Source organism: Chlorocebus sabaeus, chromosome 24, assembly GCF_047675955.1.
Source record: "Chlorocebus sabaeus isolate Y175 chromosome 24, mChlSab1.0.hap1, whole genome shotgun sequence".
NCBI classification, from domain to species: Eukaryota; Metazoa; Chordata; class Mammalia; order Primates; family Cercopithecidae; genus Chlorocebus; species Chlorocebus sabaeus.
The window spans coordinates 38,228,175-38,240,917 of record NC_132927.1 but is presented as its reverse complement, the minus strand read 5'-3'; the positions used below and the strand labels follow the sequence as shown (position 1 = coordinate 38,240,917).

The following is a 12,743-nucleotide window of genomic DNA, read 5'->3' as shown; positions in this document are numbered from 1 at the left end:
TGATATTATATTTGGAAAACTTAAGATTCCACCAAAAAAAAACTATTAGAACTGATAAATTCTATAAAGTTGGAGGATACAAAATCAACATACAAAAATCAGTAGCATTTCTACATGAGAACAGTAAACCTAAAAAATCCAAAAAGTAATACCATTTATAACAGCGACACATAAAATTAAATATCCAGGAATTAAAGAAGGAAAAGATCTATATAATGAAAACTACAAAACACTAATGAACTAAATTGAAGAAGACATCAAAAAATGGAAAGATATTTCATATTCATGGATTGGAAAAATAAATTTTGTTAAAATGTTCATACTACCCAAAGCAATCTACAAATTCAGTGCAATCCCTATCAAAATACCAATGACATTCTTCACATATATAGAAAAAAAAAACCCTAAAATTTATATGGAACCACAAAAGACCCAGAATAGCCAAAATGATGCTAAGCAAAAAGAGCAAACCTGGAGGAATCCCATTATCTGACTTCAAATTATACTACATAGCTGTACTAACCAAAACACCATGCTACTGGCATAAGAGCAGACGCCAATGGAACAGAATAGAGAACCCAGAAACAAATCCACACACTTATTGTGAACTCATTTTGGACAAAGGTGCCAAGAGCATACACTGAGGAAAAGATAGTCTCTTCAATAAACGGTGGTGGGAGAACTGGCTATCCATATGCAGAAGAATGAAACTAGATCCCTATCTCCTGCCTTTTACAAAAATCTAATCAAAATGGATTAAAGACTTAAATCTAAACCCTCAAACTATGAAACTACTACAAGAAAACATCAGGGAAACATTTCAGGACATTGTTCTGGGCAAAAATGTATTGAGTAATACCGCACAGGCACTGGCAACCAAAGCAAAAATGGATAAATGGGATTGCATCAAGTTAAAAAACTTCTGCACAGCAAAGGAAACAATCAACGAAGTTAAGAAATAACCCTATGAAAAGGAGTGCAACATCACTGATCATCAGAGAAATGCAGATCAAAACTACAGTAAGATATCATCTCATTCCAGTTAAAATGGCTTATATCCAAAAGACAGGGAATAACAAATGCTGGCAAGGATGTGGAGCAAAGGGAACACTGTTGACTGGGAATGTAAATTAGTTCAATAACTACGAAGAACAGTTGGGAGGTTCCACAAAAAAACTAAAAATGGAGCTACCATACGATCTAGCAATCCCACTGCTGGGTATATACCTTAAAAAAAGATATCAGTATATCAAAGTGAAATCTACACTCCCATTTTTGTAGCAGCACTGTTCATACCATCCACAATTTGGAAACAACCTAAGTGTCCGTCACAGATGCATGGAAAAAGAAAATATGGTACTTATACACAAGAGTACTATTCAGCCATAAAAAAGAATGAGATCCTGTCATCTGCAAAAACATGGACGGAACTGGGGGTCATTATGCTATGTGAAATAAACCAGGCACAGAAAGACAAACATTGCATGCTCTCACTTATTTGTGGAACATAAAATTCAAAAACAACCGAAATCATGGACATAGAGAGTAGAAGGGTGGCTATCAGAGGCTGAGAAGAGTGGCAGGAGGATGAAGTGGGGATGGTTAATGGGTACAAAAAAAGTAGAAAGCATGAATAAGTCCTAGTATTTGCTAGCACAACAGGGTAACTACAGTTAATAATAATTGTACATTTTTAAATAACTAAAAGAGTATAATTGGATTGTTTACAACATAAAGGATAAATGTTTGATGGTATAGATCCCTCATTTTACATGATGTGATTATTACACATTGCATGGCTGTATTGAAACCTCTAATGTACCCCACAAATATATACACCTACTAGGTACCTGCACAAGTTAAAATTTAATTTTTAAAGCCTACAACAGATTTTAAAATAAAAACAAAAGACACCTGCACTCATATGTTTATTGCAGCACTACTTACAATAGCATAGTCATGGAACCAACCTAAATGTCCACCAACAGTTGATTGGATAAAGAAAATGTGGCATAGATACACCATGGAATACTATGAAGCCATAAAAAAGAATGAAATCATGTCCTTTGCAGCAACGTGGATGGAACTGGAGGCCATTATCTTAAAAGAACTAATACAAAAGCAAAAAAATCAAATATTGCATGTTCTCACTTATAAGTGGGAGCTAACCAAATGGCACACATGAACATAAAGATGGAGAAAAACAAAGCTATCATATAAAGTCTGGGGACTCCACAAAGGGGAGGACTGAAAAATTACATGCTGAGTACAATGTCCAATATTTGGGTGATGGGTAGACGAGAAGCCCAACCCCTACCATTTCACATGTAATACCCATGTAACAGTCACATATACTCCCTGAATCTAAAATCATCAATTAAAATTAAAGAATTTCAAATTAAACAGACTTAGCTATTATTTTTTTTAAAACCTTTTAAATGAAAACTGCTAATCTAAGAAAACCTCCATTGCTTCTAATTACATGCTAATGAATATGAAAGCAGTGATACAGGATAAAATCATTCCTTTTTCCTGTAACCAGATTCAGTTAGCTGGGAAGCTGCCAAGCATTTTCTGTGACATGAAACAAAACCCTGGAACATAGCTATAAATGTATCCCCATACAATGTCTGCTAAGAATGAATGTTCTGTGATTTTTCTTTTTTGAACTTGAATAATGTGGCTCTCTCCAAAAGCATTTCAATGCCGCTGGGAGGCCAAACTGCTATTTCCAGATAACCCTAGAAGACCTTAGGTTGCTTCCTATTCTGGCTAACTTTTGGCCCAGGGAAATCTTAGGGGATTTCTACCCCACTTCAGTAGGTCCTCAAGTAAGCCAAATTGGTCACTAGTCCCCAGAACTGGTTCCAAATGACAAAGAACCACAGGTTTAACTTAATCCCATTGCCTTCTCCTCACTTGGGTGACTGTTCCATTGACTATTTCTTCCTTCTCACACCTCCATCTCTCCCCTTCCATTGGCTTTTCCCTCTGAGCCTATAAATATACTCCAGTCTTCCCTTCTAAAATAAGATATTTTATTGGGATACTAAACTGCTCTCTCATCTCCTTATTTTCTCCTACAAATTTCTTGATGGAATAGCCTGTATTTATGAGCTCTACCTCTTCATCTCCCTTTATTCCTAATTACCAGGATGCAGCTACCTCGGCTGCCTTTATGCTGCTTAGCTAACACTAACCTGGAAGCCACCAGCCACCTTGTCACTGCTGTTTTAAAGATCTTTGTTCACTCCTTACCCTTTTACTTTATGACATTAAAACTGTCTTCCTAATAAAAATAAATGAATAATAAAGAAAAAGGAAAGAGGAAAGAAAGAAAGAAAGAAAGAAAGAAAGAAAGAAAGAAAGAAAGAAAGAAAGAAAGAAAGAAAGAAAGAAAGAAAGAAAGAAAGAAAGAGAAATAAAATCGTATTCTTTCCTGGTCTCATTGGTAATACTTTCGTTAACCTCCTACTCATCAACATTTATATCCCTGCAGCTTTGGCCTGAATGTTTCTCCTTACTCTACTCACTCTCCCTGGGTGATCTCACCCATTCTTGGGGCTTCCCTAAACTCTCTTCACTGATGTCTCCCACAACTAAAACCATCAACTTCTCTCCCAAGCTCTAGGCTCATATTTCCAATAGCACACCTTGTCTCACTATCCAGAAGTCCCACAGGCTCTTAAATGTGGCCGCACATGACTCATTATCTTGGCCTCAAAATCTGCTGCTTCTCTTACTTTCTGTCTCAATGTGATTTTCATCCAACCAGTTGTCTAAACTTGAAAAACTCTATAATCTTTTATTTTCTCCCTTATTCCCTACATGTAATCTATGACATATGAGTCCTGATTCCGTCTCCAAAATGTCTTATATCCATACGTTCCCCGTGAATTGTCTGAGTTCAGTCCCTGAATACCTCTTGCTTGATGTAGTCCAATAATTAGTAACTCATCTCTCCTTCTCCTCTCCCTGTCCCTTCTTCCTCTTCTGCTCCCCTCCCCTCCTCTTTCCCTTCTCCCTCCTGCTTTCCCCTCCACAATGTTCCCAGGTTAATGACAGTTTCTTCATCAGGAGAAAAAAAACACAGAAATACAGTTAGCCCTGAGGGACTGGCACATTTCCCTAAGTAAACGTGTGGGAATATAAGGCAACAGAAAATGGATGGTGATTTGCTAGCCTAAAAAATAAGTTAAAATTTTGTTGGCATATCACATGAGGTCCTCTGTAATTGAGCTCCAACTCAGCTCACATTTACTCATTGCCTCAGATAATCCCAAAATGTGCACCACACTCAGCCACAGAGCATTCCCAGAATCAGCCATGTACATTTGTTACACCACACTTGTGCTGGCGCAGTTCTCACTGCCTGAATGTACTGTACCTCACTCTTTTCCCACCAAGCAGATGCTTTCTCATGGTTCCAAGCACAGCTCAAATATCATCTCATATAGGTTATCTCCTGACTTACATATAACTCCTCCTGCAATTATCATCACTTCTGTGTTAGTCCATTTTGTGCTGCTATAACAAAATACTACAGACTGGGTAGTTTACAGAGAATGGAAATTTATTTCTCACAGTGCTGGAGGCTGAAAAGTCCAAGATCAAGTTACCAGCATCTGGTGAGGGCCTTCTTGCTGTGTCCTCACATGGCAGAAGAGCAGCAGAGCATGAATCCACTCCCAAGAGTTGTTTTTATAGTGGCATTAATCCATTGATGAGAGCAGAGCCCTGTGACCTAAACACCTCCCTTTGGCCCCACATCTCAATAATGTTGCATTGGGGATTACGTTTCCAACACATGAATTTTGGAGGGCACATTTAGACTACAGCAACTTCTTTTAGCACTCCCACAGAACTCCAGCTGTGTTCCTCTCCTAGCACTTAGTACTTGATTACCATTCCGTAATTGTGGCTGTGAGGTCATCTTCATTTTGCAAGAACCCAGCACAGTGCTTAGACTACGGGGAGGGGGGGAAACACCCTCAATAAACACCCTTTCAACTGCTAGGGTTGGCCCGAGTAAAGAGACGATTTTGCCCTGCAGAAGCCTTAGGCCTGTTGCCTACATCAGACACAATGGAGCATGATGATTTATTGAGATATTAATTTGTACTTTCTTCCTGCTGCTATTGCTCCTATCAGCATTTTTCCCTTCTCCCTTCCAATAACATAGACAACTTTATGTTTGGAGTTTTTGAGTCCTTGGCAAGAGTCACACTCCATTTTTAAAAATTTTGTGAATTTCAGCGTAATAAATTGAAGTTTCAAGGTACTTACAAAAGTTCACATCCAGACTTTCTTTGTGAAAGAAAGCCTCTGCCAAAAGGGAAAGGACAGAAATACTCTCCAGAACAGGAAAGGAATGAGTTTAAGGGATTGTGTTCTGTCAGAAACACAGGCCTCATTCCCACCTGTGCCTGGGAAGGTGGGAGCTGGGGGAGCTCTTCCAGAAAGCCAAGAGTAGATGGACATGGTGCATTGTCTCTCAGGGTGGTCAGTGGGTGAAGAGCTGGGAGGGTCCTCTGACAGCCTAGTTGCTGGGGATCATGTCTTCAGCAGCAGCATATCGGAATGTGCAGTGGTCATGACCGAGCCAACCGTGGGGAGTGGACTGGGCCCAAATTTACGGCACTGTATCAGCCTGGGATTCTTATATTATCCTATGGAGTGGGAAAGGGTATCAGTAATGATCGAGATTTAATTTTCCCACCAGTCAGGCAGTTAATTCAATATAGAAAAATAAAGGAATGTGATCTAAAAGATAATTGTGCTCTAAAATTAATGTCTACTACATAATGCTCACTCCGATTCCCAGGAAAAGTACAGGATCTCTCAGAGCAGCCCTGAAACGGCTTTGGGACATAACATTGACCCATTCTTGCTTTGAACACACATTATCTAATATGTCAAGATGTCACTACAGGGGCAACGAAGTTTCTTGCATATATATTTCTGTTTAAAGCTATTAGAAAGTCTTCTTTTGGTGTATGCTGTGATGTATCTCTTCAAATCCTATTAGTTCGAAAAGCTAAAGGCAGAAGCAATCCAGGGTGACCAATTTCAGCTTTGCTGGATACTGAGACATAGGAAAGAAGCCGACATCTGGGGGAAGTACAGTTCTCAAACATGGCCACAAGGTGGCAGGGTGACTCTGCACGCCAGAAGCATATCATCCAATGTGTGGCTGTTCCTGAATTCAGAGAGAACCCAGGAGACAGGCAATATAGAATAGTTGGAAAGCCTGTATCTAGAGGACTTTTCCACTGAGTTGTAGATTCTCATATTATTAATGTACTCGTCTTCTAGAGGCAGACCCTCCAAGAGCCTCCATGAGGCCTTAGCAGCTTTCAGATGCCAATTCTCCAGCTTTCCAAAATCAGCCTCAGCTGCACAGCAGCTCACGCCTGTAATCCCAGCTACTCGGGAGGCTGAGGTGGGAGGATCACTTGAAGCCAGGAGTTCGAGACCAGCCTGGCCAACGTAGCAAAACCCTGTCTCTACTGAAAATACAAAAAATTAGCTAGGCAAGGTGGCCCACGCCTGTAGTCCCAGCTACTTAGGGAGGCTGAGGTGGAAGGATCACTTGAGCCCAGGAGACAGAGGTTGCAGTGAACCGAGATAGCACCACTGCACTCCAACCTGGTCAACAGGGCAAGATCCTGTCTTTAAAAAAAAAAAAAAAAAAAAAAAAAAAAAAAAAAAAAAAAAAAAAAATTCAGCCTCTCACACTCAGTGGAGAATCATGGAAATCTGTTAGGATCAACACCAATGAGGAGGCCTGGCCCTGCTTACTAGCACACAGTGACCACTGAACAGAAGTATCATTCGAAATCCCCTCAATCTCAAAGTCCTGTCTTCAAACAGGAAGAAAGACAAGCTCAATGTCAAACTCATCAAATGCAGGCTCAACTGCCTCAGTCATGGGGGAGTGGCCTTATTATCTTCAAATCACTTTCCTTGCTCCTCCTATCAGTAGGGGTTAGTGTACTGTCTGCAGGGGAGGTAGGAGAGATTGGAAAATCTGCAGAGCAATCAGAAAATTAGCATGAAATCATAACAGAAAATAAAAACCTAACGATATTAATTTAAGGCCACAAAAAATTTATTCATAGAAGTTTAGAAAATCCTAATGAAAGAAATTAAGATAGGCATAAATAAATGGATGTAAAGGATACCTATGACTGAATGGCTAACAAGTTTGTTTCCCCGGCCCTCTCATCAATTCTGTCATCTGTCATACAACTCTATAGTTGAGACTCTTTTTTCTTAAAGTAGTTGAGTAGGTTGTACCGTCTGCAATAGAAATCCTGGTTATTACAACAGAAGACAAGGAAACAAATAGATTAGTAAATCACTCTAGAAAAAAAAAGCAAACCAATGGGAGGTGCAGCAGAGAGGAAAATGAGGGACTGGGGAAGGAATGTAGGAGAATGGCTACAGGATTTCAGAAGGCGCACATTTAATACTCAATTTTAAACTGTTTATGTTACCAAGATAGAAACTTCTCCTATCCCTCCAAACCATCCACTGGTTTTCTACATATTCAAATGCCTTTCAAGTGAATGGACTGCTGACGTTTGTGTGAATTAAGGAAAATGGATTCCTTTTCCTTTGCCCATCTGGGTCATTGCAATGCAGACACAAGAGCAGCCACCGGCAGTAAAGTAGAGTGATCAAGACACGCAGAAAAGTAGAGCGATCAAGACACGCAGAGGCAGGCACAAAGAGGTGGAAGGGACCATGAGAAATCAACCCCCAGGAATTCAAATTCTATAATTTGTGTGAAGGATATGGGAGTAAAGACTTGAGCTGACCTCTGGGTTATATAAAGATAAGCTGCTCCTAGCCCAGTGGTTTCCAAACTTTAGCAAGTACCAGAATCACCTGGGGCGCTAATCAAACCACTGATTGCTGCGCTCCACCGGGTTTCTCAATCAGTGGGTCTGACATAAGTTCTGATTAATTAAATTTCTAACAAGTTCCCGGTGATGGTAACACTACCAGTCCAGTAACCATACTTTGTAAACCACCGTTCTAGGCCAACAAGAGTGGGTCTTACTCACCTGGGACTTGTAAGTTAAGAAAGACAGGAAAAGTTTCTGTGAGCCAGATAGGAAAATTTTTGTTCCATTATCTGTAGTTTAAAATGTATTTTTGTAGAAAAGTTGTGTTTGATTTTGTTATCCACGTGCTGCTGATCAAAGTATAAATTGTATACTTTGATTTTCCTTCTGTACGGAAGGAAAATTTCTTTCTGTAGGGAAATTTGGCAACATCAAAATATTAAATGAGTACATCCTTTGACTCAGCAGTTCTACACCCAGGAGAAGTAAACAGTGTAAAAAGATAAATTCAGGAATATTCTGGCAGTACTTTTTGATCTTTTAAAAATCCCTAAATGGACATTAAAAGGGTATTGATAAAATCAACCATAAAAAAAATCACCTGGCCGGGCGTGGTGGCTCATGCCTATAATCCCAGCGCTTTGGGAAGCTGAGGTGGGCGGATCACAAGGTCAGGAGTTTGAGACCAGCCTGGCCAACATAGTGAAACCGCGTCTCTACTAAAAATACAAAAAATTAACTGGGCATGGTGGCAGGTGCCAGTAATCCCAGCTACTCGGGAGGCAGGAGAATCACTTGAACCCAGGAGGAGGAGGTTGCAGTGAGCTGAGATCGTGCCATTGCACTCCAGCCTGGGTGACAGTGTGAGACTCTGTCTCAAAAAAAAAAAATTCACCTTTCATGAGACAACATTTACAATGTACAATTTAGTGAAAAGGCAGGTCCTTATACACATTTACTCCACTAGTCAGTGCTGCTCAAAGTAGCAGTCTATTAACTGTTTTTTGCCGTTCTTGAAGTTATAAATCAGCACACACTGCCTTCTTCCTTGAAAATGTCTTATCACAGCAAATAATGCAACAATTTCTCTTAATGGGTATAAAAGATCAGGATTTATAAAAAGGTAAGTTTCTTTAAGGCCTTAATGAAACTAAAACAAGTGCTTTGGAAACAGAAATATTTCCAAACACATGCCTGGTTTTATGGGAATGCTATGCTATATACCATCATATATCAACACACATCTTTTTCAAACAATAGGTAATTGGAATACAGCAATGTGTTTAATGAATAATTTCAAGAGAGAACAACACAAAGCACCAAGCAGTATTTATATACCAGTACAACTGGATAGATGGATAGGTGATCTTGTATATCAAATGTGAATCAGGGCTGGGTGCAGTGGCTCACGTTTGTAATCCCAACACTTCGGGAGGCCAAGGCAGGCAGATCACTTGAGGTCAGGAGTTCAAGACCAACCGGGACAACATGGTGAAACCCCGTCTCTACTAAAAATACAAAATTAGCCAGGCATGGTGGCGCACACCTGTAATCCCAGTTACTCGGGAGAATGAGGCAGGAGAATCACTTGAACTCAGGAGGCGGAGGTTGCAGTGAGCCGAGATTGCACCACTGCACTCCAGCCTGGGCAGCAAGAGCAAGACTCTGTCTCAGAAAAATAAAAAAAAAAAATAGCCAGGCACGGTGGCTCACACCTGTAATCCCAGCACTTTGAGAGGCCAAGGCAGGCAGATCACGAGACCAAGAGTTTGAGACCAGCCTAGCTAACATGGTGGAACCTTGTCTCTACTAAAAATACAAAAAATTAGCCAGGCACAGTGGCGGGCATCTGTAAGCCCAGCTAGTTGGAAGGCTGAGGCAGGAGAATCACTTGAACCTGGGAAGCAGAGGTTACAATGAGCCAAGATCGCACCACTGAACTCCAGCCTGGGTGACAGTGCGAGACTCTGTCTCAAAAAAAAAAAAAAAAAAAGTAAATCAGGACATCTGACCATGTAGTATACAGAGCGGATATGGATGTATCCTTCCCACTAAAAACACATGGAAATTCTGAATAAAATATAACCAATAAGCAAAATTTACTTCCAAAGGACAAGTATCTACCAGATTCCAAAATTTAAAAAATCAAAGCCAGAGCTTCAGCAATCCACTGGAATTTTAGTTTCAGACTTCGAGGCTATGGGACTCCACAGGGAAAAAGAAGAGGATTGGAAGCTCCACCTCCACCTCTCTGCAGGAATAATGCCATGCAGACCAAAGAACAGTCCTATAAGTAAAAAGGAAACTGTACACAGCCTGCTCGCTAGCCCAAGGAGAGAGAGAGGAAGTTGCTAAGTGCCCTGGTCCTTGAGTTTAAAATTTAAATATTAAAAAAAAAAAGCCACTGCTGGGCACAGTGGCTAATGCCTGTAATCCCAGCACTTTGGGAGGCTGAGGTGGGCAGATCACAAGGTCAGGAGTTTGAGACCAGCCTGGCCAACATGGCGAAACCCTGTCTCTACTAAAAATACAAAAATTGGCTGGGCGCAGTGGCTCATGCCTATAATCCCAGCACTTCAGGAGGCCGAGGCAGGCGCATCACATGAGATCAGGAGTTCGAGACCAGCCTGACCAACGTGGAGAAACCCCGTCTCTACTAAAAATACAAAATTAGCCAGGCATGGTGGCTCATGCCGGTAATCCCAGCTACTCAGGAAGCTGAGGCAGGAGAATCGCTTGAACCTGGTAGGCGGAGGTTGCGGTGAGCCGAGATTGAGCCATCGCACTCCAACCTGGGCAACAAGAGCAAAACTCCATCTCAAAAAATAATAATAATAATTAAAAATAAAATAATAAAAATAAAAATACAAAAATTAGCCAGGCATGTTGGTGGGCACCTGTAATCCCAGCTACTCAGGAGGCTAAGGCAGGAGAATCGCTTGAACCTGAAAGGTGGAGGTGGCAGCGAGCTGAGATCGTGCCATTGCACTCCATCCAGCCTGGACAACAAGAACAAGACTCCATTTCAAAAAAAAAAAAAAAAACCACCCATGAGAAATAGAAATCCTGGGCTTACACAGGATGAGGGGTCTAAATGTTTCCTCCATACAATTTTTAATACTCCAAGATGAATTGTTACTATAAAAAGTGATCCAGGACCACCAAAATTCCTAGGGATCCAGTAAACACAACATGAAAATCTCTGTCCTTACAGACAGAGATTGAAATAAATAATTTTACAGCTGAAAGCTTATGGGAAACTCACTGAAGATGAACTAGCACAATTAAATATCACAGAACACATGAGGAAACGAATCACCATGAGGGTGAATCAGCAGACCTGAAAATTGACACCTTAAGAAGTGAAAACAATAGATGAATCAAATGCACTACAAAACAGTCAAGTTTAAAATAATTTAGAAACCATAGTGAAGGAATAAGATACTCTGGCAAAGGGACAGATTTATTTTAAATAACCAAATAAAATTTTATAAATAAAAACTATTATTAGTGGAAAACAAAACTATTGCTAGGTTAAAACTACTGGGCTGGGCTGGGCGCAGTGGCTCACGCCTGTCATCCTAATACCTTGGGAGGCCGAGGTGGACTGATCACCTGAGGTCAGGAGTTCGAGATCAGTCTGGCCAACATGGTGAAACCCCATCTCTACTAAAAACACAAAAAATTAGCTGGGCATGGTGGCAGGTGCCTGTAATCCCAGCTACTCGGGAGGCAGGAGAATCACTTGAACCCAGGAGCCGGGATTGCAGCAAGCTGAGATCACGCTTCTGTGCTCCAGTCTGGGCAACAAAAGCAAAACTCCGTTTCAAAAAAAAAAAAGTACTGGGGTCGCGGGACACCCGGCATAAAGGGTGGTGGTGGTGGACAGCAGCGGCAGAATGTTGCCTACCAGGGTATTTAGCCTAGTTGGCAAGCGAGCAATTTCCAAATCGGCGTCTGTACGAGCTCACGGAAATGATGTGAAGAGCGATGACACTGCGCTCCCAGCTTAAGTGGATCGATGTGACTATCCCTTCCCTGATGTCAAGCACCTGTCTGCCAGATAGAAGGACTTGAAGGAGGAGGAGAAGGCCTCCTGAAGCAACCTCTCCATGGATGAGAAAGTCGAGTTGTATTGCATTCAGTTCAAGGAGAGCTTTGCGGAGATGAACAGGGGTGCGAACGAGTGGAAGACGGTTGTTGGCGCTGCCATGTTCTTCATTGGCTTCACGGCGTTCATTATCATCTTGGGGAAGCGCTGTGTGTACGGCCCCATCCCGCACATCTTTGACAAATAGTGGGTGGCCATGCAGACCAAGAGGGTGCTGGACATGAGGTGAACCCCGTGCAGGGCTTTGCAGCCAAATGGGACTACGACAAGAACGAGTGGAAGAAGTGAGAGATGCTGTCCTGCGTCTGTGCCTTGCTCTGTCACCACCATGCAACTCCATGCTTATTTACTGGAAACCTGTTATGCCAAACAGTACCACTGCTAATGACCAGTTTACCTGAAAAAAAAAAAACTACCGCAGTGGAAGAAAAATCTGGAGAAGTTACCAGAAAGAAGGTGTGGAGAAGGGAGAAAGGAGAAATAAAGAATATGAATATGAATCAATGCATAGTTAACAGATAAGAAACACAGAAAGAGATGCTTCAGCATATGGCAGTTTAAAGAGGTCTAAGAAGGAAAGAAGGGAATGAGAGAGAGAGATAATACTCAAAGAGATGACTAAGAATTTTCCAAAATTAGAAAGTGAGAATTAAGACGGAAAATGTCTAAATAAAAACAAATCCACACTATACCCATAATGGTTAAATGTAAGATTTAAAAAAAAAAAAAAAGAGAGAGAGAGAGAAATTCTTAAAATCAACCAGAGGAAGACAATTTAT

The 12,743-nt window shown here is 41.0% G+C and overlaps 1 protein-coding gene and 1 pseudogene across 5 annotated transcripts in view; one reads left to right on the top strand and one right to left on the bottom strand.

Annotated features, from left to right (window-relative positions):
* SYT16 (synaptotagmin 16) overlaps window positions 1-12,743 on the bottom strand; it is a 309,807-nt gene that overhangs the window by 278,272 nt on the left and 18,792 nt on the right. The window lies entirely within an intron of this gene.
* LOC103229141 (cytochrome c oxidase subunit 4 isoform 1, mitochondrial-like) lies at window positions 11,373-12,308 on the top strand (annotated as a pseudogene).